At 42.5% G+C, this 27150-nt stretch overlaps 2 pseudogenes across 2 annotated transcripts; both read right to left on the bottom strand.

Annotated features, from left to right (window-relative positions):
- Positions 1–3337: 3337 nt before the first annotated feature.
- On the bottom strand, positions 3338–4750 carry LOC308556249 (tripartite motif-containing protein 75 pseudogene; annotated as a pseudogene). Its single transcript has one exon. The product of its transcript is annotated as a tripartite motif-containing protein 75 pseudogene (transcript).
- A 6008-nt stretch (positions 4751–10758) lies between these two features.
- On the bottom strand, positions 10759–12129 carry LOC308556248 (tripartite motif-containing protein 60 pseudogene; annotated as a pseudogene). The gene has a single exon. The product of its transcript is annotated as a tripartite motif-containing protein 60 pseudogene (transcript).
- Between the last annotated feature and the right edge of the window lie 15021 nt (positions 12130–27150).

The following is a 27150-nucleotide window of genomic DNA, read 5'->3' as shown; positions in this document are numbered from 1 at the left end:
AGCGACAGACAAGATGGAGAGAAAGTGCTTAGCTTCTCCCAGGACTGGTGATCGTAAGAGCAGCGGCAGTTGTGCCCAACAGTTATTGCTGGGTCTCTGAGAACGGGCCTAGTCGGGGTTGTCTCACCTCGGGTAAAGTCCATCTAGGCGACTGACGCAATGCCCTGAGCAGGGAACAGCGCCCGTCCAGCTGACCCTGCATGGCCAGCTCTCCAGGCACTGGGTCTAGGTTGGAGAGGACAGCTCTTCCGTCCATTCCGTGTACCTTTCCATCTTCCTGGCGCCTCAAGTTGCCGTCACTCCTGACCTTGTGTCACCCGGAAGCCCAAGTTGCCATCACTCCTGACCTTGTGTCACCCGGAAGCCCAAGTTGCCGTCACTCCTGACCTTGTGTCACCCGGAAGCCCAAGTTGCCGTCACTCCTGACCTTGTGTCACCCGGAAGCCTAGACCCAGAAGGCCCCGCGCGCGCGCCACTGCAAATCGCAGCTCAGCAGGCCGGAATTCCGCCCCGGGTGCCCAGAGCTGCTGGCCTGCGCAGGGCCTCTGGCCTTAGGGGCTGGCGCTGGCTGGAGGTGCAGAGTCCTCCGGGGGAGAATTCCTTTCTCAAGGAACCCAGGGTGGTTGGTCGTTTTCTGCCGCCCACCCCCATGCCCGCCGGATTGTGCACGCCCTCTGCCACCGTCCAGCCTAGCGCAGATTCCTGGCCCCGCCCTTAAGTCTTACTCCACCTACACAGTGACCCCTCCCCGCATCCAGCACGCCCCTCAATTTTTTAAAAATGTATTTCAGAGGAAGGGTGAGAAACATAAATGATGAGAGAGTCGTTGATTGGCTGCCTCCTGCACTCCACGGATTTGGGATCGAGTCCGCCACCCGGGTATGTGCCCTGACCAGGGATGGAACCATGATCTCCGGGATCCTAGGTCGCTGCTCAACCGCTGAGCCGCGCCTGCCCCGGGAGGGCTAACACAGGATTTTGGACATCAAAAGAGCAAAACAAAGTTTATGATACTAAGCCATAGAGATGTCGGGGCTTACTTGTTACATCAGCATAAACTAGTCAAATCTGACAAACATCTTTACCCTGTGGCTTGCCTCCTACTTTTTTTCAATATTGTTTTGTCTATTAGGTGTCTTGCAATACCATATAAATTCTAAGATCAGCTATCCATTTCTGTCTAAAAAGACCATTGAGTGACTCTCTCATCATTGATGTTTCTCTCTCTCCCTCTCCCTTCCTCTCTGAAATCAATAAAGATATATTTTAAAGTATTTAAAAAAAAAAATAAAAAGACCATTGGGGTTTTGACAAGTATTGAGTTGATTCTGTATATTGTTTTGCATAGTATTACTATCATAACAATATTAAGGCTTCCAATCCATGGAATATCTTTCAATTTATTTAGGTCTAATTTCTTTCAGCAATGTTTTATAGTTTTCAGTGTGTAAGTCTTGAACCTCCTTGGTAAAAACTTATTCCTAAGTATTTTATTCTTTTTATGGCTACTGCAACTAGAAGTTTCCTTTCTTTCTTTTTGATTGTCCATTGCTAATGTATACAACTGATTTGAGTTTTGATCTTGTATCCATCCTGCACCTTGGTCTCAGACTGCATACACCTCTTCTCAATCTGTTTAACAGTTTAATTTCCCCCTCTCAGAAGTGGGTCATTCCCAGGTTTCTTTTCCTGTCTTCTCAGTTGACATCTTTGGGTCTTCATCCTAAAGCTTCCAGGCAGAACAGGGTCTAATGGACAGTTACACCCACCATCACACAGAGCTGATACTCAACAGCAGCATGGAGGTGGTAATAGATTCAGGCTTCCCTATGTGCTTACTAGTCAAACCTTTTGGTTGCAATAGACAAAAAAACTCTGGTATGTTCTACCCATTGCTCCTGGTAACACAGATTCTAGGGCCATTTCTTACAGGAGACCCCATTAAAGGTGGGATGGTTTATAATTAAAAAAATAAATGCTTGCCCTGGTCAGGTCTCAGTTGGTTAGAATGTTGTCCCAAAACACCAAGGTTGTGGGTTCAATCCCTGGTCAGGACACATACAAGAATCAACCAATGAATGCATAAATAAATGGAACAAATTGATGTTTTTCTCTATCTCTAGCTCTCTCTCCCTCTCTCCATAATCAATGAATTTTTTAAAATTTTTAAAAAATAAATGTTCAAAGTGCACACTTCAGGCAGAGCCAAAGAAAGGAGAAACCCCCTGAAGATGATAGTCAAGATCTCCATAAACTGGCTCAGAATGCCCAGTGTTAAGACCAGGTTGTAGAGCCAAGATGGATCACCAACCAAAAATATGATTGTCAGGATTGATGATGCCACAAACACCGGAAGGATATGAAAAGGTTTACTACTCATGTATGAGGTTTATGGGGAGAGCAGGGTGGTTATCTGAGTAGGTCCAAAATGATTTGAGGGTGCAGGGAAAGGAGACAAGCTTTGGGGTGTTTATGCTGGTTACTCAGAGGTGGTGGTGGGAGGGTTCTGGCACTAGTAAGAGCTTGCTTGGTTTGAATTTCCTACCTGTACCAAAGGGTGAAGCACCTGGGCTTTCTCATCAGCTGTCCCAGGTGAGAAAAAGGGGATGAAAGAAGGGTGAAACCTAAAAGTCTGATAAAAACACCATCTCTAAAAACATCCTTAAAAATAGTTGGAAGCAATGAGTGCCTTACTCCCAACAAATGCAGAAATAAGAGAAACCCACGGAGTCTCCCCACAATTCTATCTTCTCTCCCACCGGGAATATATAAGGTACTTACGCATAGGACCACATCCTGAAAATGTACACAAAATTCGTAATACAAGTAAACATATCCAAAATTTATTGAAGCTGTGACTTACAATGAATACATTCTAATCCTAAAATATCAGAAACACTTCATTCTCCACATCTCCATTTGTTCCCATAACATCTCTTGCTCTTAAAGAAAAATGAGAGAGAGAGAAAAGAGAAAGAGAGAGAGAGATATGTCCTAAGAGTTCAAGTCATAGAAGTGTACTTTACAAAATTGTGGTGCTAGCCCTGGCTGGTGTGGCTATTAGTTGGAGCATCGTCCCATGCACCAAAAGGGTGGTGGGTAGGATTCCTGGTCAGGGCACATACCCAGTTTGTGGGTTCAATCCCTGGTTGGGGTGCATGCCAGAGGCAACCGATCAATAATTCTCTCACATTGATGTTTCTCTCTCTCCCCCTCTCTCTAAAAATCAATAAAATTAAAAAAAAAAAAAAGTTTTGGTGCTAGATTCACTGATAGTTGTACAAAACTCTACCTACTGTCCATAAATCACAGGAAGAAAATGAAGCAAAGTCACAATTCACCCTGCATAATCTCTTACAGCACTGACTGTAAGAGGTTTGGGATCACATCCAACACAGAAGTAAGGCTTTAGCACTTCAGAAAATGTATCCATGAAAGAATGGATGTGAGACATGTCATTCAAACTATAAAATGAAACCTGACCCAACTCATAGTCCAGATAGATGCCAATCCCTCTGGGCTTTTCCTTCAGCACAAGGGCAACAGGAACAGACCCTTGTGCCACATAATCACCATTCTGTAGCTGAATCGTCCAACATCTGTTCTGTCTTGGTGGAGACTGCTTTCTCTCCTTGGTAAGGGAGTCTTTACAAACCCCCACAGCCCACTCAGGCTTGTCACCCACCTGGACCTCCCAGTAATGTCGGCCACAAGCAAACCCTTCAGAACCCAGGACAACTGGATCAACCAAAAACCCCTTTGGATTCCGACGAGCTCTTTGCTTTTTCCTCATAAATGTCACAGACTTTTTATCCTCAGACACAAGCAGATTAGGATGTGCTGTCTTAGGATCCAGAGTAACTTCTTCTCTAAATTTCTGTATAATTTTCTGCAGGGCCGAGTACTGTGGAGGAAGACTGCACTCTTCTCTCCTTAACTGGACCCAATAGACAGCTGGGGGTCGCAGGGTTTCACAACGGTGGAGTAGTCTCTTGATATCTATTAGCAATTTCACATCTGACATCACACTCTTCTCTGCCACCTCCTTTAGTAGAGCTTTGAGGTTGGAAATGTGGTCTGAAAATGCAGTTGTGTTTGCAATGAGTTTCTGTTGAATGTCCTTCTCTTCTTCAGCTAGTTTTGAGAGAACTTCCTCTTGCTCATGCTCTACAGATTGTGTCAGATGCTCAAATTCAGAGGCCAACTTCGATCTCCGGTTTTCCACCTTCTCTCTCAGTTCTAATAGTTTCCTGTCTTGGGTGGCTACTAGTTTCTGAACATCTGCCACCTGCTTCTTCAGGGGCTCAATGTAACTGTTGAGCCTTTGCCTGTGATAAGAGGCAGCCTCCTTCATGGGCCTCACCTGGTGGCCCTGGTGGTTAGGGGGCTCAGTGCACAGGGGACACAACACCTCTTGGTCCTCCTCACAGAAGAGGGTCAGGACCTGGCTGTGCTTCTTGCACAAGCGACTCCCTTCCTGCCGCTTCTTCTTGCTCCTAGTGATCTGGAGGAGCTTGGTGATGTCAATCATCCTTCCCAGCTGGGTATTGCTTCTCAAGTGCCTCTCTTGGCATGGGTGACGGCACACAGGGCAAGGGAACCTGTCCTGTAGATCAGCCCAGGACTGCTGGATGCAGGAGCGACAGAAGTTGTGCCCACATTCGATGGTGACAGGGTCTCTCAGGTCATCCAGACAGATGGGACAGTTGATTTCTGCCCGGAGTCCTGCTAGAGCTGCTTCGACTGCCATTGGGCCCTAACTAAATGACTGGACTGAGATGAGTTTTCTTCAGGAGGTGGATCTTGGTGAGATCTCTCCAATAAGAAGCAGATGCACCCTTAGATCTCACTGTCCTTCCTGTCTAACTTATGTTTGGGAATTTAAGGGCAGCCCTTGATGTCCTATAAGGTCCTTAGCTACAGAGGTAGGTGCCCAGAGGAGCTGAGCTGTCCACCTGCAGCTGATCAGAGTAGTTGGAGAACTAGCTGCCCTTGGCAGCTCAGAGTATATGAATACAAGCTCAGCAATTATCTTGGTCAGAAAGCAGTCATGACTCTTAAGTACCTATTGGTTCCTGGGGATGAGAAAATATAGTTTCATGTAAAAATTTTAAAAAAGGCTACTTATTATTTGTCTTGCGGCCCTTCTTTCTCACTGCCACCTTTGAGAGAACCACAGATATCACCTACACCCACATTAACCACAGGGGGGTTGCATGGAACTGCAGAAAGTGAGTACTTTTGGTACTAGATTCTGACCCTGGGTTAGGTTTCAGCTTTAGTCACCTATTATCTGGAGGACTCTGGGAAAGTACTTACATCCTTAACATTAAGAGAATCAGGTTAACAAGTGTACAAATCCCAACTTCAATCATTTCAAAATTTTTAAAAACCTCAGAAGAATTTGGCACTTTTTGGTGTAAAACAGTTATTTGTGCCCTGGCCAGTGTGGGTCAGTGGTTAGAGTGTTGGCCCATGCACCAAAGGGTCTCCGGTTCAATTCCCAATCAAGGGCATGAACCTGGCTTACAGGTTCAATCCCCAGCCCCGATGGAGGTGTGTTCAGGAGGTAACCAATTAATGTCTCTCCATCAATATTTCTCTTCCCTACACCCCACGGCTCCCTCCCTGCCCTCCACTCTCTCTAAAAAATTAATAGAAAAATATCCTCAGGTAAGGATTAACAGAACAAACAAAAAACAACAGTTATTTCTGATAACACTGAATTCATGATATATCAAAATTTACTTGTTTTTCATTTACACTTCTCAAATGCAGGGTATATCCAACTATGTACATAAGTGGGTGGGATTTGGACCAGATTAGATTTACTCTGAACACCTCACCAAGTAGGAAAACTGGTTTATCACATGCATAGAACGCAATTCAAGATCAGGAATTCAATGTGAGAAAAAGCTGGGAAGCGCACACGCACTAGCCTTTGCAGTTAGTAAGCTACAACTAGTCAAGATTTTTTTTTTAATCCTCACCTGAGGATATTTTTTCCATTGCTTTTCAGAGTGGGGTGGGGGGCGGGAAACATCCATGTGAGAGAGACACATCAATTGGTTGCCTCCTGCACTCGCCTGATGGGGGTGGGGGGATCTAGCCTGCAACTGAGTTAAGTGCCCTTGGCCAGAATTGAACCTGGGACCCTTCATTCTGGGGGCTGGCTCTCTAACCACTAAGCCAAACCTGTTAGGGCCAACTAGTCAATATTTTTGAGAAGACAGTTGAGCTTTCCTGTGCAATCAGTCACTGACTGATCCTAGTAGCAACCAAGAAGAGGCTGAAGTGACCTCCATGTTAGGTCACTTTGCTTACCAGTGTCACAGAACAGGAAAGGCAATATCATGAATTTTCTTTCAATTCATGTTGCAAATTAACACACATTTTGGAGATCTCAATTCCCCACTACTGTAACCTCCATGTGATCCTCACCATGATTGTCTCTCCAATTATCTCCTCAGTCCCTGGCTAAAGCTGCTGAATGACTAAAATACTGGCCAGGCTGCCCTAGCTGGTTTGGTTCAGCAGTCAAGCGGGCCTGCGGACTAAAGGGTCTGGGGTTCTATTCCAGCCAAGGGCACATACCTCGGTTGCAGGCTCAATCCCCAGCCCTGGTGTGGGTGCATGAGGGAGGCAACCAATCAATGTGTCTCTCTCACATTGATGCTTCTCTCTCTCACCCTTCTACTCTCTCTGAAAAGCAAAGGAAAAAATAAAAATATCCTCAGTTGAGGATTAAAAAACAAAATAATAAAATACTGGTCAGGTCTGTGTGTCTCCTTTAGGGACTGACTGACTTTGGGCCATCTGCTCATACTGAGTGTCTGTCGGCGGGCAGATTAAGGAAGATCAAGTCAACACAGGGTGTGAGTACCTGGGATACGCGCCCATAGCTCTAATCTCTCCACTCCCTTCCTATACACAAACACTCGCACCTATCCCAACCACACGCGAACCCGCCCTCACTCAGACATCTTGGAAGGGATTCCACACCCCGCTCCCGGCCAGCACCGCGAGGCGCTTTGTCCCACAGATCTTAGTCACTCCCTCCGGTCAGGTTGGGATCCTGGTTTCTGAATTTTTACCAAGCATTTGGATGACTTAGTACGAGGCTCACTGAGGGACCCGAACCATAATAAAAGCATGTATCATAAAATAACCTGAATTCAAGTTAGGATTCCCTTACGAAGTGTGGCCCGGGCCCTCCAAAGGCAGCCGCACGGAAACCACGGTTTTTTCCGCGCCCTCCGCGTCCCTCACAGGGCGGCCCCGACTCCCCCGCTCACCTGGAACCGCGGCTCTGGGCAACTCCGTGAGGCCGGGGTTTGACGACACTCGCCTTGGCTTTACCTCATACAAATGTTCCGGTTCCTAACCCCTCAAGGGCCAGATTTGGATTTCTAAAATTTTAAAGAGCATTTGGGTGACAAGACTCCGAGAGGGGCCTCGGACACATAACAAACCGCATGTGTTTTAAAATAAGCCAAACCCGAGTTCGGAGCCCCTTCGGAGGTGTCCGTCTCTCAGCGGGCACCGAGCAGGCGCTCAGGAACCCACCGCTCTTACCTCACTCCCGCCGCCCGCACCCCCTCGGTCGCGGCTCCCCGCTCACCCGGAGCAGGCGGCTCTCGGCAACGCCGGTCGAAAGGCGGGCCTCCCGCGAAGATCTTTCTAGACAGTCCGGCTCAGGACTGCGTGACCCCCGACGTGACCCTGGCATAGATACTCCGCTGGGAGGGTGGAGCTATTAGGACCACGCCCACCGAGGCCCGGTGGCTCCTCCCCCGCGGAGGGAGGGGTGGGTCCGGGGAGGAGGCGGGTCAGAGCTTGCTGGTTAGCGGGGCGGACGTCCTGTGATTCAGTCAGGCCAGAAGGGCTGCCGCTGAAATAAATCTGAAAGGCTAAGGGAAGCCTGCTCTTTTTCTCACCCAAGAGTGCGCGACTCTGGAGCCCACTGGTTTCACCCTCGGCGCAGTCGGCCCTCTCTCCCCACTCAGGACGTGGCATCCCTTTACCCAGAGCTTTGCGCAGGCAGGTTTTGTCCACGGCGGCTCCTCGCCCATACACGTTGTTTACTCCCTTATTTACCGGCATTTTTCTTCAAATCCCAGCCTAACTGTCACTTGCTTTGAGCTCTAAAAATCTTGCATCACAATTTATTTTTGGCAGATTACTTATTAGGCAAATTGGTGTTCATATTGATTGCTAATTTACCCACATTCTTTTTTAAATTTATTTTTCAATTACAGTTGCCATCACCCACATTTTTGAAAATTCAAACATTTATTATATGCTACCAATCTATAAAACAGTGAGTCCCATTGAAGCGAAAAGCTAGTACAGAATCATGGTTGATTCTTGTCAATCTCATGTCAAGAGCAGTCACTAAGCAGAGACATAAAGACTGAGTAGTATCCAAGAGACTTTGCTGCCACATGACTAATGAAATTACTGAAGATTGTTTCAATAGAGCTCTAAGTTCAGGTGTAGGATTGGTTTTGGTTAAAGTGTGAAGAGAAGACCAAGACGTTTCTTCAAATCTCCTATTCTAGAAGATTCAGTCAACGTAGAACAATTCTTTCAGTCAGTTCCATCAGGATTCTGTTTTTCCCATGGTGTATTTCTGTATTCTAATCCATTGCAGGCAATGGAATTTACCAGCCCCACAGTGAGCCCGTTACAAATGAGATAAATCAACCCTACGGAAGACATATTTTCTGAAGGAATATATTGGTAGAAACATGAATGTGAAAGGTCCTCTGGTGACTACTGAGATGGAAATGAGAAACATGTTATACGAGATTGAAGAAAAGGTGATTTTTGTTATAGTGACAGAAAACATAGCTGAATTGTGTACTACCATTGTGTGGAAAGTAGAACTTATAAGTGATGAATTTGGATATTTAACTGAGGAGAGTGATCTGTGTCTGGAGACTCCACATTCTCAGTTAATATGCTGTGGTTAACTGAAATTTGAACCAGTGGGGGACTTGGATTACTTAACTGTGGCAGCTGAATTTTGTATGGATGGGAACCATACAAAGTGTGAACTGCCAGTGTGTGTGTGTGTGTTTCTGGTCTAAACATACCTCAACCGCTCTGCTGGCCTTCACATCACACCAGTCCTTCAAGTACCTCCTGAGCAACTATCTACAGAAGTCTTTCCCAATTGACCTTCCATCCCACCATTCATTCCATTGTGTTTAGACAATAGTTTCAGTTATTAATTTTCTAATGAATCAGTGAAACCGGAAAAACAGTACTTTACATTTCTAACAAATGCAGGTTTTAAAGCCTATTCTGCTTAAGAGGATTATCTCCAATGTTGGGGAAACAATTAAGCCAAAATAATGTAAATTTGTTAATCCCTTTACAAGTTCTAAATGCAGAGTTTTAATTCTAGCAACCGTAATAAATCTAAATTTCACCAAAATCTAATTGGATTCAGTAATTACAGCAAACAGAAACTTTTCACTTTACATATTCTTGTCTGCTTGTATTCTTACCTAACCCTTGGAGATAGTGGGACTTTGCAATTAGTTTTAGAAAATGGAATACAAGAAAATGTGTCAATTCCTGGTATTGGCCTTCGAGTTTTTGTGTGAATCACTCTTTTTTTAGTTGCCACGACCCTTTGCTTTGACATCCAATGACTGAGGGAGTTAGATTCCTGGGTAAGTATTGGAGCAGTGCCCTGGTGACCTACACTGCACTTTAATAAGCACTAGGTTTTGTCTTGATAAGCAACTGAAATTACAACATAGTATGGCTAGTCTGATCAGTGCAGGAGTGTCTCGTACCTCAAAGAAAATTTTCTCAAAAGCTCTGCTGAGCATCTTTTCACATTATAGAGATAGACAAATAGTACAAAGATATGCAAAGTAAAGCTCTATTTCCCAACACTATAAACAATACACATACAGACTTCCAAACAGAAGTATGTTCTAAAATATTGGCAGTTTCATATGTTAAACACGAGTATGTGACATTTGGAGGTTATAAATAAAAATGACTATAAAATATGGGACAAAAGAAAAAGAATTCAAATTCTCAAAAATTTATATGAAAAATGATTAAAAAACGAATATTTCTTATTGAAACTTCTGACTTAGGTCAGTTGAATTTACAACACAGCCTCCTTAGGACTCAGCAAATGCAGCACAAAGCTGAAAGGGACACACTTGCCTAAAGAACCAGAGCCTGTCACAACACAAAACTGGAGGAGAAACCCCTGGTGGGGGTGCTTCACATCTGGATAATCCTGCTCACAATGCCAATGGTGGTGACCAGGTTACATAGTCAAGGTGGAACCCAGCCAAATTCCTTTGAAACCGTAAGGCTGATGATGACTCACCACATTCCAAGAGAGTATGAAAAAGGTTATTACATATAAGATGAGGTTTTAAGGAGAAAGTAGGGTGGATCTCAGAGTAGGTCCCAAAATAACGGAAAGCATGTTGAAAAGCGGCTACCTTGTGGTGTTCATGGCGGTTACTGGGTGCTGCTGGTGGGAGCCTGCTGGCACTACTAGGGGCTTGCTTGGAACTTCCCACCGACACCCAAGGATGGAGCACCTGGGCTCTCTCATCAGCTTTCCTAGGTGCAAGGTAAGGGAGGAGAGAACGGTGAGTTCTAAAAGCTTTCAACAATCAAACATCAAAACTGGGATCAGAATCTTTATTATAAGCATTCCTTCCAATAACAAGGGGGAAAAAATAACCACATACTAAATTTCCTCCAAGTCATTCATCATTTGTCTCTGATGATACTGATTGTAAGAGATTCTGAAGCAGGTGCACTAGAGAAATAGGCCATAAGTTTTTCTGTGAACGTATCAGTGAATCTATACAAATATGACCTGTTATTCATATTATAAAATGAAACCTCTCCCAACTCATAGTCCAGAAAAATGCCAATCTGTAGCTGTTCTCTGGGGCATGGGCAGCCTGTATTAGTCCAGAGCTGATATTGCCAACATCCATTGCTTGGGGATGGTGATGTGAGGGTGTTTCTGGGGAAAGATTCTTTACACACACCTAAGAAGCACTCACCTGTGCCTCTTACTTCTACCTGCCAAAAATGCCTGCCAGCATCAAATCCCTCAGAACTCAGGACAGCTGGGTAAGAAGTAAATTCCTGGGGATTATGAAGACCATTGGCTGTCCTATACGTGACACTTTTTCTATCTCTTGAGGTAATGAGGCTTGGATGGGCAGTTTCAGGATCCAGGGTCAAATCTACCTGAAATGTGCTGATCATTGTATGCAGGCCCAGATAATGAGGGGGGAGAGCAAAAATCTTTTTTAATTCATATGTAAAGACTGCTGGGCTCTCTAGGTTTTCATACCTGTTGTGGATACTTTCAATACCTGTGAGTAAATCCAGGTCTGTCTGCAAATATTTCTCTGCTATTTCACTTAACAGATTGTTTAGCGTGAACATATGGTTTGAAATTTGCCTTCCATTTTCAGTTAGTTTTTCTTCAATATCCTTCTCTTCTATAACTAGGCTGGCATTAATTTCATCCTGCTCTCTTTCCAAGGTACACTTAAGATTTTTACATTCACAGTGCAATTCCCTCCTCCAATTTTCAATCTTTCGCTTCACTTTGAAAGTTTTTGCAAGTTGCTTCTCGCATACCATTTCAGCATCTTCAACATCCACCATCAGGGGCAGAATGTAGCTTTTGAGCTTCCTCCTGTGATGAGCTGCAGCTTCCTCAATGGGCATCAGGGGGTGATCCCTGTGGTCAGAGGAGACCCTGCACTGGGTACACAACAGCTCCAGGTCCTTCTCACAGAACAGGGTAAGAACCTCATGGTGCTTCTCACACAGGGCTTTTTCCTCCTGCAGTTTCCTCTGGCTCTCTATGGTGGGAATCTGCTTAACAATATCAGTCACATGACACAATTGGGTGTTCCTCCTGAAGTTCCTGTCAAGACAGGGGTGGAGGCAGACAGGACAGGGAAAGAAGTCCTGTAGATCTTCCCAGCGCTGGTGGATGCAGGAGCCACAGAAGTTGTGCCCACACTCAATGGTCACTGGGTCTCTCAGGTAACCCAGGCAGATGGGGCAGCTGGCCTCTACTTGGAGCTCGGCCAGGGAGGCTGCAGAGTCCATGGTGCAGTGAAGGCGTCTGTCTGAAGAGATTCTCTACAGTCAGTGTGATCCTCCAGGAGCTAGAAAAAGTGAGAAGCTGATGTCTGCCCAGTCCTTGTTCTCTGTGAAAGGCAGTAGGAGCTTCCAAGAAGAGATCGAGCCACTAGATGATGTCCAGTCTTCCTGTCCCCTTCTCCTTCTGTATTTAATACCAGGTTGCCCCAAGTGAAGATCAGCTGTGGACTCCTTGTGGTCAAAAACCGAGCACAATCCAAGTCATGTGGTTTCTGTGGACATAAAGATATTGCCATTTAAAAGTTCAATCAGCATTAATCTTTCCATCCCTCTATGAAGAGTGTCAGGTAGGATCAAATCATTTATCATGACAATACGTAAGGAAGAGTAAGCAGTAAAGCCTATTTTGCAACTCTAAATGAATTACTCAATTCATCAGCCTCAACCATCACAAAAGTAACCCTGGCAGGGCAGCTCAGTTGGTTAGAGCATTGACCACACGCGTCAAGAATGTAGATTCACTATGGACACAGACAATAGCGTGGGGAAGGCCTGAGGGTGGAGTGGATTCAGGGTGGAGGGGGTCATGGGGAGGGGGCAAGACACACAAACACACACACACACACCTGTAATACTTTCAACAATAAAGACAAATTTAAAGATAAATAGATATTTTAAAAAAAGATTGGGGTTTCAGTCCCTCATGACAGCACATCCAAGAATCAAGCAATGAATGTATAAATAAGTAGAACAAATCAATTTTTTCTTCTCTCTCTCTCCCCCTTCCTCGCACTTTAAAAATCAATAAATAGAAATAAAAGATGTCCCATAAAATGTATACACACTTTGAATAATTATAAAGTCTGTGTCTATTAACGTACTTCATTTTCTAAATTTAAAAGAACCTACAGAAATAAATAAATTTTTTGTCAATGCCTGTTTTCAAACTGATGACCATTCTGGACAAGGCACTGCTGATAATTGGAACCAATGGAATCTCAAACATCCAACCATCAAGATTCATTTCAGCCCTAGCCAGTGTGTCTCAGTGGTTAGAGCATCAGTTCAAACACTGAAGGGTCCTGGGTTCGATTCAGGTCAAGGGCACATACCTCAGTTTAGGCTGAATCCCAGGCCCTGGTCAGGGCCCATGCAGGAGGCAACCAATGGATGTGTCTCTCTCACATTGGTGTTTCTCTCTCTGTCTCTCCCACTCCCTTCTACTCTCTTAAAATAAATGGAAGAAATATCCTCAGGTGAGGTTTAACCAAGAAAAATATCCTTTCACTCAGTATTTGTGTGCCCTCGATTTGTCTACTGTTGCTGGTTTTATACCGTAAGCTTTATCTTTTTGTATTCCCATAAAAAAGTATAGTGGATAAATTTTCTTTGTTCAAAGCTTAGTCAGGCTTCACCCATTATTTCACATCAGTTAAACCTGATATGGAGTAAAAATGAAGTGAGTTAATCAGCTGTTAAAGTGTGTATACATTTTTTGGGGACACACTTTGAATAATTATAAAGGCAGTGTTTGTACCTTCAACTGCTTTTCCAAACTCCCAGTAGCATTTTAGTATGAATTTCTTTTGTTCAAAGCTTAGTCTGGCTGAAAAGAAACATCAGTTGAGCTATCAGCTGTTAAAGTGTTTATACATATTTTGGGTGCTCCTTGTATATATTTTTTTAAAAAAAGAGTGAGCCCTGGCTGGTGTGGCACAGTTGGTTGGACAGGGTTCCCATGCACCAGAAGGTCACGAGTTCAATTCCAGGTCAGGGAACATACCTAGATTTCGGGTTCAATCCCAGTCAGGGCACTTAAGGATAGCAACCAATTAATATATTTCTCTCTTTAAAAAAAAAAAAAAAAAGATGATTAACAAAAAAATGGATATTATAGAACTGTTGAAGGGACTACATAACACCATTTGTGAAGAAGTTTTGCCAGAAAAATGAACCTAAATTTCATCAAGCAGAGATCCAACCACCGATTTACAGGAAACCTAAGGGATGGAGAAACATGTGAAGAATGACCTGGTCCATGTAACGTGTGAACTTGATTGGGCCACAGATAGCTGGGGAAACACAAGTTCTGGGTGTGACTGTGAGGAGACTTCTGGGAGACATTAGTATTTGAATCAATGGCTGAGTTAAGGAGATGGACATACCCAGTGTCAGTGGGCATCATCCAATCCGTTGAGGACCCGAAGAGAACAAAACTTGCGGGAACAATGAATTCACTCTCTGCTGGACTGCATAAGCTAGCACATCCACTTTCTACTCTGGGTGCTCCTGGTTCTCAGCCCTTCAGGCCCAGACTGGAATCTGTACCATCTGTTCTCAGACTCTCAGGTCTTTCCTAGGTCTCCTGCTTGCAGACTGCAGATCATGGGACCTCTCAGGCTCCATAACCTTATGAGCCAATACTTTTAATAAATGTCTTTCTAGATACATACTATTGGTTCTGTTTCTCTGATAAACATTAGTAATACATTGAGTAAGTAACCAGTAAAATCTAGACTATGATAAGCTCTACTGAAAATTTGACCACATTTCTTCAACACAACTATAAAGAGAAAATAAAAAACACATGAAAAGAGGTTATATGAATTTAAATAAACTTAAAAGTCATAATAAACCAGTTATTATGTATAAATCTAATTTCATTTCATTTTGAAATATTAGATCAAAGTTCAATTGCAAAGTTGGATATTTGAGGATTTTAAAAAAACTAATGATAATTACATTACACTGAGATAATGAATGGCATTAGAAGTATGTAAATTGCCCTGTCCTGGTAGCTCAGTTGGTCCAATATGCCAAGGTTTCGGGTCAGATCGCGGGGCAGGGCATGTACAAGGAGCACCAATGAATGCATGAATGAGTGGGATAACAAATCAATCTCTCTCTCTCTCTCTGGAGAAACAATCAAGTAAAAAAATGAAAATAGTCCTCCCAGATGTGGCTCGCCGTTTAGCATCGACCTATGATCCAGGAGATTGAGGATTGATTCCCAGTCAGGGCACATGCCTGGGTTGCAGGTTCGATCCCCAGTGGGGGGACTCTCTCTCATCATTGATGTTTCTCTCTCTCTCTCTCTCTCTCTCTCCCTCTCCCTTCCCCTCTCTGAAATCAATTAAGACATATTAAAAAAAAAAATGAAAATAGCCAGGCCAGCATGGTTTAGCAGTTGAGCATAGGCCTATGATCCAGGAGATAAAGGTTCACTTCCTGGTCAGGGCACATTCCTGGATTTCAGGCTCCATCCCCCATAGGGGGTGTGCAGGAGGCAGCCATTCAATGATTATCATTGATGTTTCTCTCTCGCCCTCTTCCCTTCTTCTCTCTGAAATCAATAGACATTAAGTAAATGAAAATAATTTTTAAATTTTTAGATAGATCTTCCAGAGAAAAAGTCAACACAAAAACAGTAACTCTAAATGGCACAATAAATCAGATAGATTTAATTGATATTTACACAACATTTCATCCTAAAGCTGCAGAATATGCATTCCTCAAGTGAACATGGGTCATTCTCAAAGATAGACCACATGATAAGACACAAAACCAGTCTCTACAAGTGCAAGAAGATTGAAATCATATTAAGCATCTCAGATCACAAAGGCATGAAATTAGAAATCAACTACAGTAAAAACACTCAAAAACATTCAAACACATGGAGCCTAAATAATGTGTTATTAAACAATGAATGAGTTACCAATAAGATCAAGAAAGAAATCAAAAACTTCCTGGAAACAAATGAAAATAAACACACAACAACCCCAAATCTATGGGACACAGCTAAAGCAGTCCTAAAAGGGAAGTTCACAGCACTACAGGCCTACCTCAAAGAGCAAGAAAAATGTTTAGCAAACTAACCCTACAACTTAAAAAATTAGAAAGCTCCCCTGTGAAGCCATCTGGCCAAGGGCTTTTGTTTGCTGGGAGTTTTTTTATTACTGCTTCGATTTTCATCAGTTGTTATTAGCCTATTCAGGTTTTCTGATTCTTCCTGATTCAATTTTACATGATCTCACTCATATGTGGAATCTAATAAACAAAATAGACTGAGGAACAAAGTAGATCCAGAGACATAGAAGCATGGAACAGACTGACGAATCTCAGTGGGAAGGCAGGGGTGGGGAGTGGGTGGGGAGAGATTAATCAAAGAACTTATATGCATATGTGCATAACCCATGGACGCAGACAATAGTGTGGGGAAGGCAGGGGAGATGGGTATGGATGTGGGGTGGAGGGGATCAATGGGGGGAAAAGGGGGATATTTATAATACTTTCAACAATAAAGATAAATTAAAACTCCATCATCTTCTTCCCTGTTTCTATTTCCCATTCCCACACAAAACATCTCCCAAGTGGAGATACAGATTGAAGAAAGACCAAGGCAGGCATTAAAGTTCCAACTGCTTTAGGGTTGGCTTTTAGGTCTGACCTCAGACTACCTGTATCATTGGGATGGGTTTTTTTTAAAAACAAAAACAAAAACATATCTTTATTGATTTCAGAGAGAGGAAGGGAGGGGGAGGGAGAGAGGAACATCAATGATGAGAGAGTCATTGATCGAGCCCGCAACCCGGGCATGTGCCTGACCGGGAATCGAACCCCAATCGCCTGGATCCTAGGTCGACGCTCAACCTCTGAGCCACGCCCGGGGTGGCTGGGATGGGTTTTTGATCCCCTATTGTTTCAGACACACATGGATCAAGGAAAATAACATTCAGTGTCAGTGTCTTTCAGTTTGGTGTCAGCATACACATAAATTTAGATAAATCTCTTGGAAACTCTGGTTTTAAACAATAAGAATTTGACACCAAACACTGAGAAATTCTACAAGAAGATTCCCACAGGCAGCTTCAGACCAGCACCTCTAGGCACTTTGTACTGCAGATATTATCACCCCTTAGGTCAGACTGGCATCACAGTATCTGTATTTTTAGCAAGCATTTAGATGACTTAGGGCAAGGATAATTGAGGGACCTAAACAATAATAAAAGCTTGTGTCTTAAAATAACCTGAATCCAAGTTATGATTCACTTGGGAGGTAAGGTCAAGACCCTGCTAGAGAAGCCACACAGAAACCAAGGGTCTCACAATGCTCCAGCCTCCTGCACCAATATCATCTGGACTCCCAGCTTACCTGGAACCAGCTCCTTTGACTGAATCTGTGAAGTGGGTCTCCAAGAAAAGTCTCCAAAGCCAGTCTCGTACCAGTTGTGTGGTTAGTAACGTGACCCTGGCATATATATACCACTAGGAGTATGGAACTATTTAGGACGTCACCCTTGAGGTGGGAAATGTGGGCCAGGGTGGGTTAGGAGGAAGTTTAAAAGTGCCGGTTGATGGGATCTCCTGTTATTCCTTCAGGCTAGGAGGGACTCACCAGCCCTGTGTTAACCTGCAGGATCTAATTTGCACTTTTGTAATCCTCCCTTGACCTTCTCAACACCCTTTAATCCCATTTTTGCTGCTGAAGAAACTGAAATAAAAAGTAAAATCTTTACTTCCTTTCCCACTTGGGCCCTGAGTAATGACTCCCGAAAAGAAGGGTGGAGAGAAGGGCCTTTCTGCCATCAGCGAGGCAGTGGCCAGGTAACACACCATCCACATTCGCAAGCGCATGTGTGGAGTGGGTTTCAAGCAGCTTGCTGCTCTGGCGCTCAAGGAGCTCTGGAAATTTGCCATGAAGGGGATGGGAACTCAGTGTGTGAACTGACACCAGGCTCAACAAAGCTGACTGGACCAGAGGAATAAGGAATGTCCCATACCTTAGCCGGCTGCAGTTGTCCAGAAAACATTAGGAGGATGAAGATTCACCAAACAGCCCTGGCAGTTTGGCTCAGTGGTCAGAGCATCGGCCAGAGGACTGAAGGGTCTTGGGTTAGATTCCGGTCAAGGGCAAGTACCTTGGTTGCAGGCTCAATCCCTTCCACTCTTTCTAAAAAAAAAAAAAAAAAATCAATGGAAAAATATCCTCAGGTAAGTATTAACAACAACAAATGATTCACCAAACAAGCTCTATGAATTGGTTATACGTACCAACTACCACTTTAAAAAATCTACAAACAGTTAACGTGGATGAGAACTGCTGACTGTCGAATAAAGCTATAAAACTGCAACAACAACAAAGGTAAAATCTTTACAAAAAATGGTAGGAGTACAGTACTGTTTTTTTTAAAAAATCTGAAATGTAATCTCAGTTGGTTTTACACTGAAGAGGAAGAGAATGCTTACAGCAATACATAAAATATATCTATGTATGTGGGTGTGTAAAAAACTTCTAGGTATATTCTTTTGTAAAAAGCAAAGTGTAGGGAGCATTTGAGATCTTGCTTCCCAGCAATTGTCATTAGTTGGGGCTCAAATAAACTCTTGCAAAAATTGAAATTTAAAAAAAAGCTAAGTGTAGAACACAGCACATAGTAGGCTCATGTTTATTATGACAAGCAATATGACATGAGTATCTATGATTGTGTATTGTATAAGAATAGTTTTTTTTGTTTTTTTTTTGGTTGGTCGGAGACAGAAGACACTTAAGGATGGTCATGCTGGAAAGGAATAAGGAGGTTGGGTGACTTCTCTCCAGGGTGAGAGAGCAATTTGCTTTTTAGTGTGTCCTACTTATCAGGTGATTTTTACCAAATTTATCTATAGCATTCTAATATTTATTTATTTATTTATTTATTTATTTATTTATTTATTTATTTATTTATTTATTTATTTATATCTTTATTGATTTCAGAGAGAGGAAAGGAGAGGGAGAGAGAGATAGAAACATCAACGATGAGAGAATCATTGATCGGCTGCCTTCTGCAGGCCCCGGATAGGGGGTCGAGCCCACAACCATGTGCCCTGATCAGGAATCAAACCATGATCTCCTGGATCCTAGGTTGATGCTTAACCACTGAGACACGCTGGCTAGGCCCACACTTTTTTTTCAACCCTCACTCGAGGGCCTGCTTAGAGAGCAGAAGGAAGAGAAAGAGAGAGAGAGAGAGAGAAGCCCCAACCTGGGATCAATCCTGAAACCTAGGTGTAAGCCCTGACCAGGAATTGAAGCTGAATGGAATCACGCTCCAAGCAACTGAGCCACTCAGCAAAGGCAAGACATTTTTAAAACAGTACTTGTGTATTAACTCAGTAATGTTCATGACATATATATTATAGCCAGCTTACATGGAACCCTGAGCTCAATTACATTTTAAGTAGTAGATTCTAACCCAAAAGATCTGGTTAAAGAGCTTTTGTCTTGCCCTAACCAGTGTGGGTCAGTTGGTTGGAGCATAGTCCTGTACACTGAAAGGTCATGGGTTTGATCGAGGTAGTGTCCACGTTTTAGGTTCGATCCCTAGTAGGGGTGCATACGGGAGTCAACCAATCAATGTTTCTCTCACATTGCTGTCTCTCTCTCTCTCTTTCTCCCCCTCTCTTCTGTCTCTCAAATCACTAAGCATATCCTCAGGTGAGGATAAATAAATAAATAAATAATAAAACATCTTTAAAAAAAAAGGAGCTGTGGTCTTTATCCACTAAGTTATGTAGCTTCTTGATTATCCGCTATAAAAGAGGTGTGTTTGTGTGTATGTGTAATGTGTTATTTCTGGACACCTATAGAGCTGAATCTATCTGTAGCCCATTGTTGTTGTTTTTCTGGTTACTGGATCAGCAAGTAATGCCCTTAAGCAATTGGATCTCTCAGCATGCTCAAAGCGTCAGTGCCTGGCTCTGTGAACTGTCAAAAGCCCATTGTGAGATTTTATCAACTGCAAAGGTTTTACTTAACTATGCATTGAGAATTACCGCTCTGTAGCTCTAACGATGACCTCTGTAGCTCTAACTATGAAGTTAATGATTTACAATATTTATTTGGAATATAAACTTAAATATGGAATTACCAAACTAGTTTTTAAGTGTTTCAATGGTATGATGGGATAGAAGACATGATATGGCAGGAGAGCAATGTGTCCAAAAACAAAATAAAGCAAAACAAAAGCACCCTGTGACTTGGAGCCATAGTAGGTTTATCTTTCAGTTGTGTACACTGAAAGTAACAATTACTACCTCACAAGTCAGCTGCATAAATTTAATTGGATTTTAGGTGAAATGCTTGAACCAGTGCATTTATCATGGTTAATGACTCAGTAAATGGTAGCTAATTGCAGAGAACAAGGTGGAGAGTCAGGCACATTGTTAGAAGCAATAAGCTAGAGGAGTGGATTGCCTACAGGTTTTTCCGAAAATATCCATCATATTTATAATACTTCCCTTTCAGGCTTTTCTTAAACTTGGTAACACATTCTAAAACAGAATGAAGTTTATGTGCCAATATAGGACAAAAATAAGTAAAAATAGGCAGCTGTAGAATACATACATTGTTCCCATTTGAAGATATACACAGGGGAATTTTGTACATACAAAAATATATATCATATTACAGTTTGCTTTTATATGTAGAGATTATTTGGGAAGATTCATAAAAAATCCATTAAGAACTATTTTCTCCAGAAAGCCGAACAGAGGAGAGGAAACCACTGTTTAAACATTCTACCCAGAGAGGACATTTCATTTGACTTTTTAAAAACTTTTACAAAAGGTAGTTCTGAAGTATAGGCATTTGTCCTGATAAAAGGAAAATCATTCCACTCTCTTCTAAGTAGATGGTTATCTTCATGAAGAAGAGGCCAACAATTTTTTCTCCTTTTTTTAAAAAAAATATGTTTTTTTATTTCAGAGAGAGGAAGGGAGAGGGAGAGATAAATACATCAATGATGAGAGAGAATCATTGATCAGCTACTTCTTGCACACCCCCTACTGGAGATGGAGCCTGAAACCTGGGCATGTGCCCTGACCAGGAATTGAACCGTGACCTCCTGGTTCATAGGTTGATGCTCAATCACTGAACCACACCAGCCAGGCAAGGGCAACAATTTTATCGCGTTACTCATCATTCTCACCTTCACTCTCACTGCCTGCTGGTGTGGATGTGCTGTGATCAGAGTTCATGGCCCCTAAGCCTCTATAAGTCTGTTGAAAGAATATGTCAATGGCCCTAGCTGGTTTGGCTCAGTGGCTAGAGTGCCAGCAGGAGGACTGAAGTGTCCTGGGTTCAGTTCCGATCAACGGCACGTACCTCAGTTGCAGGCTCGATCCCGGCCCCCATGGGAGCACGTGTGAGAGGCAACCACTCTGTCTGAAAAGCAATGGGAAAAGATATCCTTAGGTGAGGATTTAAAAAAAAAAAGGTTATGCCAGTGAATGAGCTGTGAAAGGAATGTCAGGTAGGCACTACATAATATAAAGATCTTTTAGGATATCAGGTCTGCCCAACCAGTGTGGCTCAGGAACCAAGAGGCCACGGTTCGATTCCCTGTCAGGGCACGTGCCCAGGTTTCAGACTTGATCCCCAGTAGGGGGCTGATTGATGATGTTTCTCTCTCATAGATGTTTCTATCTCTCTATCTCTATTCTTTCCTCTCTCTCTAAAAAATCAATAAAAACATTTTATAAAAAGATGTCAGGTCTGAAGAGGAAAGCTTACTAAATGTGATCGTGAACAACTAGAGAATTCTGCATAAAAACAGATTCTGCGCAGCACATCCCACACCAGCAGGCAACTAGAGTGAATAATTGCCCAGATAGTCTTTTCTAGCTAGGGATTCTCCCATTCTCATCCATAAAGTATAAAGTTGATGCATTTGTAATTACTTAGTCATCAGTGTCCTTCTCAAAGCCTGCATAAGGTTGTACCCTATGGACAAAGTACTATATTCACTTTAAGGAAGAGGTAAATTTAGAACAATTAAAATGACAAGGATTAAAATGACTCAAAGACAACCAAGGGGGGGTGAATTCCACTGAGGTGTGTTCTCTGGTGATAACTTATTTTATTGTGTACATGGTCAAAGTACCTACAAAATTACCCTTCCTCTCCTCATTACTATCCTAACCTTATAGTTGTACAGACTACAGCTGAGTTTTATCGTCTGCACTTGGCCCATAGGACATCTTCCCTAGACAGGCAGAATTAACCATCATCAGTCACTTTGGAGAACTGGGTGCCCAATTACCAACATCCTTATTTAAATTGGACAGTGGTAAATATACACAAATGCATCTTTGGAAATACAGAAAGAAGCTGGCCCTGGCTGGTTTGGCTCAGTGGTTAGAGCATCGGCCTTTGGACCCAAGGGTCTCAGGTTTGATTCCTGGCCAAGGACATGTACCTCAGTTACTGTTTGATCCCTGGCCCTTGTCGGGGTGTGTTCCAGAGGCAACCAATCGATGTGTTTTTATGTCAATGTTTCTCTCTCTCCCCCTCCTCTCTCCCTTCCTTCTATCTAAAAATCAATGGAAAAAATATTCTTGGGTAAGGATTAAAAAAAGAAAGAGGTTGGTGAGATAGAAGTAATTTTGTAGTCTAAGACTTTTTAAAAACTTCTTAATTATCATAACATCTTCATATGTTCAACATTATTAAAAATCTTTTATATAAGAGGGAGATTAATTTCTGACTTTTAAGTGATATCATTAAAAATCTACCAGAATTCCTGGAACGAGTTTCACTCACTGGGTTTCTAATTATTTTATATTATTTTTATGTCATTTTATGGACCCCTCATGAGCAATGTAAAGAAAGTAAAAGAGAATAAACTTCTGATTCACTGTTAGAACACTTATTAGCTGTGTAACACTGGCCTTGGCAACAGTAGGTGCTCAAAACACCACTGCTCTTGCCATGCCCTCTCTCCAGCACCCCAGCACCCCACATATTCAATTTCCCAGCTGTCCTAAGCCAACTGAAGACAGTTGGTCTGGCCATAAATCTTTCTCTTTTGTTCTTTTAAGTGTTTGTTTAAAAAAAAATTTTTATATTCCGGTCAAAGGCATGTATTCGGTTGCAGGCTTGATCCTCAACACCGGTCGGGGGGGTGTGCAGGAGGCAACCAATCGATGTCTCTCTCTCTCCCTCTCTCTCTCTCCCTTCCACTCTCTCTGAAAAGCAATGGGAAAAAATATCCTCAGGTAAGGATTAAAAAATGTTTATTGAATTTATTGGGGTGGCATTGGTTAATAAAATTATATAGGATTCAGGTGTACAATTCTTTAATACATCATCTGTATATTGTATTGTGTGTTCACCACCTTAAGTCAAGTCTCCTTCCATCATCATTTATCCCCCTCTATATCCTCTTCTTCCTCCCCCCACCCCCTTTCTCTCTTTTTGTTCAGATTTCATTTTATTTATTTATTTATTTATTTATTTATTTATTTTTTAAATATATCTTTATTGATTTCAGAGAGAGGAAAGGAGAGGGAGAGAGAGATAAAAACATCAATGATGAGAGAGTCATTGATCGGCTGCCTCAAGCCCACAGCCCAGGCATATGCCCTGACCGGGAATTGAACCCCGATCGCCTGGATCCTAGGTCGGTGCTCAACCGCTGAGCCACTCCTGGCCAGGCCAGATTTCATTTTAGATAAGAAGTATTCTTTTTCCTCCTTAGAATGGAGAAAGTGAACGTCAAGAGTGTTTGATGCACATGTAGAACATGTCACCATGCACATACAGTCATTGGTGGATCATCAGATATCCGGGTACATAAACAATGAGCGTACCCCCTGGACAAGGAAGAGTTTTGTGCAGTTTGTTTACTTGTTGAGTTCCCTGGACCTCAGTCTGAAAAAAAAAAAAATGTAAGCATTAGAAGACGAAGGACAATACCTGAGTACTCCCCAAATGAAACCCACTAAGAAAAGCCACAGTGTCTCTTCACTGAGGAATGTGCATGCCTCAGGAAGAACCCTAGCTTCCTGTGTGTTGTGCAGGATGGGTTGCAGAGGACAAGTAAAGCAAGAGTCAGAGGGTTCCTATTCCAAACCCAAGAGCATGGCCTCATTAGGATTTTCTGTTGACATTTTCCCTAAGGGTGTGGTGGGAAAAGGATGTTGGGAGGCCAGGTGGAGGTTACTATAGTGGTGCAGATGAAGAATGCTATGGACTTGATCTAGACTGATGTCAATGGATTACAAAGTGGATATATACAATTGATTGGCTTTGAAGAGTGAGGGGATGGAGGAAGTCTCCAGGTTCATGGTTTGGACCTTTGGGCAATTTAAACTGACACTTCTGAGGTAGGAAACAGTAGAGAGGGTAGGTTTGAGAAGAAACTAAACTTAAATACTGGTCATATTGGGCTATCATGTTGGACCTCATTGAGGGAGCCAAGCAGAGAAGTTGAGGATGCAGTTGGTAATCCTGACATTTACAAGACACATTTTAGCTAGACGTAGTGTGTGGGAATCTTAATACAGTGTTAAGGAAATTGAAGTAGATGAAATGCATAAAGGATTTTTGATACAGGAAGAGAGCAAAGTGTGTGGCACTTTTAAACACGTTGGCCTTCCCAGTTGCAAAAGGGTCTTATATTGGCTGATCCCTGAACCAAAAAAATAAACCAATATGTTATACATAAATCTATCCCTGTTGTTTTTCAGAACATTACACATGTACATGCTCACACATGCAAACACAGACACTGCTTTCTTGTTTACCCTTAAGGGAGTAACAATCAAGGTGCTACATAATTTAGTGGAAAAAAAGACCAGAGCATCGGTGTGTCAATTTACCACTTGCAAAGTGATTGAGTTTAGGGCTGGCTGTCAGATGACTACAATATTAATGCTATGACAATTAAGTGACTTAATGCAAGACAACTTTTTCAAAACAGTGCCAGGAACTTGGAAAGAACAAATTACATGATAGCTATTACTATTTCAAATGATGTTCATTTCTTTCACCTATAACATGGTTGAGAAACTAGATGCAGTGACTATCATGAGACACAGAAACCTGATTATTTTACTCATGGCATTGTCTTCCAAAAAACCAATTATTCCCACATTAAAAATATCTTTTGGACCAAGAGACTTAAAGAATCTGTTTCTTTGTCTTCTCCCTTCTCAGCAAGGAGCCATTTCTCTTTTACCTCTCTACCACTGCTCTCAAATGATTTTCAAATGTTATCTGTGATTTTGGTTTCCAACACTGAAAGTTTTTACCTGAGTTCTAGTTTTCTTGACCTATCAGGAACTAGATCTTGCTGACTGGTCTCAGACTGCACTTCCTCAGTCTGGTTAACAGGTTTGTTTCTCCCTCTCAGTCATCTCAGATGTGGGTGATTCCCCAGTTTCTTCCCAATGGCTCTATTCTTCCTCGACATTTTTGGTTCTTCATCCCAAGGCTCCTAACATACCAGGCTCCACCAGACATTTGCACCCTCAGTCACGCAGCATGATATTCAAGGGGCAGTGTTGGGGCAGGAGCAGATTCAGGCTTCCCTAGGGGCTTAATAACAAAACCTCTCCATTGGAATAGACTGAGACTCTGATATGTTCTACCTACTGCTCATGGTGACTTTATTCACAAAGAAGCTGAAAACAAACCAATGCGTATTTCCAACCTTGGTGTCCATCCTGACCTCATCAATCCCAGCAGGGCATCTCATTTAGTTATTCATCCAGCAGAACTTTATAAGCATTTGCTAGATGTGAGGCACTGTGTTAGAAGCCTAGATGCAAAGATCCCATCAGGAGTTCCCACCATCAGAGAACTGACAGGCCAGACAACAGAGAGATAATGTGGTGTGAAGCTTCCTCCACGCGGATGGCTGTCTAGTCTATAAGATAATGGGTTTACTTTAATCAGCAACACTATAATCTATAGCAATTTCCCAGTGAATGCCAATAGACTTGCCTTGTTATATTTTTCAAAGAAGGAACTATATAAAAATTTGGCAAAAGTCCACATTATAATAGGGTATATACTGAAAAGCAAATTGTTTTTTGACCCAAGACCAACAGGCTTCCAAACTACTTTTCAGCATTACAATTTTTAAATTTCTTCTCTAATTTCCAGGAACATACTATTATACAAATATACAAGCAAAGAAACTTTTTTTTTTCTCATTGATTTTACATTATAAATGTGCTGTCCTTTTGATTTTTACACTTTTAAAAATTATATCTGGCCCTGGCCAGTGTTACTTAGTTAATTGAGCGTCATCTCTGTTAACGTAAGAAATCATTCAAACCTGTGAAGAATTTTTGTGAATTTATTTGAGCCAAACTGTCGACAATTGCCAGGCAGCATAATTTCAACGGATTGAGATAATGCTCTGGAGAATCGCAGTTTTGCACCTTGCTTTATAGATTACAATTAAAGGAGAAGACGCCAGTGGGTTACATGAAATCCATTGGTGATAGAGTAGGGAAGCAGGAGAAAGAAAAAGGGGAGGGGGAATCCTCTGGGATTGGACAAAGGTAAAATGATAGGCACACACTTCTTTTGCAGAGGTGCAGGATAGTTAACAGTCAACAATTAACATGATAATAATGACAATGAGAAGATTCCGGGTTCTCTGCCCTGGTGCACAGAGGGTCCTGAAAAGGGGGAAATTATTTCATTTTGCAAAGGCTCCTGTTAATCAGGTATGTTATCTCAGATGCAAAAGACAACCAACAGGCTTAGTTAAGGTGAAAATTAACTTTTGTGAAGGAAAAATACTGCCTTAGGGCGCAACTACCCACTATAGACTGCTTTTAGTTAAAAGTTTCCATTTCAGACCATCTTTTGTGTTTATTTTAGGTCTGAGTTTGCAAGGCCGCCATCAGGCCTGCCCTGAGCTTGTCAGGTTTAATATGTGCACCCTTTTCACCCACATCTCACCTACAGAAAGGTCAAGGGTCAGGGTTTAGACAGATGAGCAGAGCAAGTACAATGGGCCAGGTAGAGAAGGTCATCAGGGTGGAAAGCCCTGAATGCCTAGCAAAGGACAATTGTAAGGTGGGACTTCGCCCCCAGGGTGGCCTTTCTTCCCAGTCTGGAGGTTCGGACCCTCTGACCTTTCATCTCTAGATATAACACCTAGGCCTCAGTTGTATTTTAGACCCAGAAAAGCAACAAAACCAGCCACAGCTGACCTCAGGACTAACTGCATTGAATGATGGTCCCCTGCC

The sequence above is a fragment of the Miniopterus schreibersii genome (genome assembly GCF_964146895.1).
Source record: "Miniopterus schreibersii genome assembly, chromosome: 4".
In the NCBI taxonomy this organism is placed as follows: Eukaryota; Metazoa; Chordata; class Mammalia; order Chiroptera; family Miniopteridae; genus Miniopterus; species Miniopterus schreibersii.
This window is presented reverse-complemented; position numbering and strand designations above follow the sequence as displayed.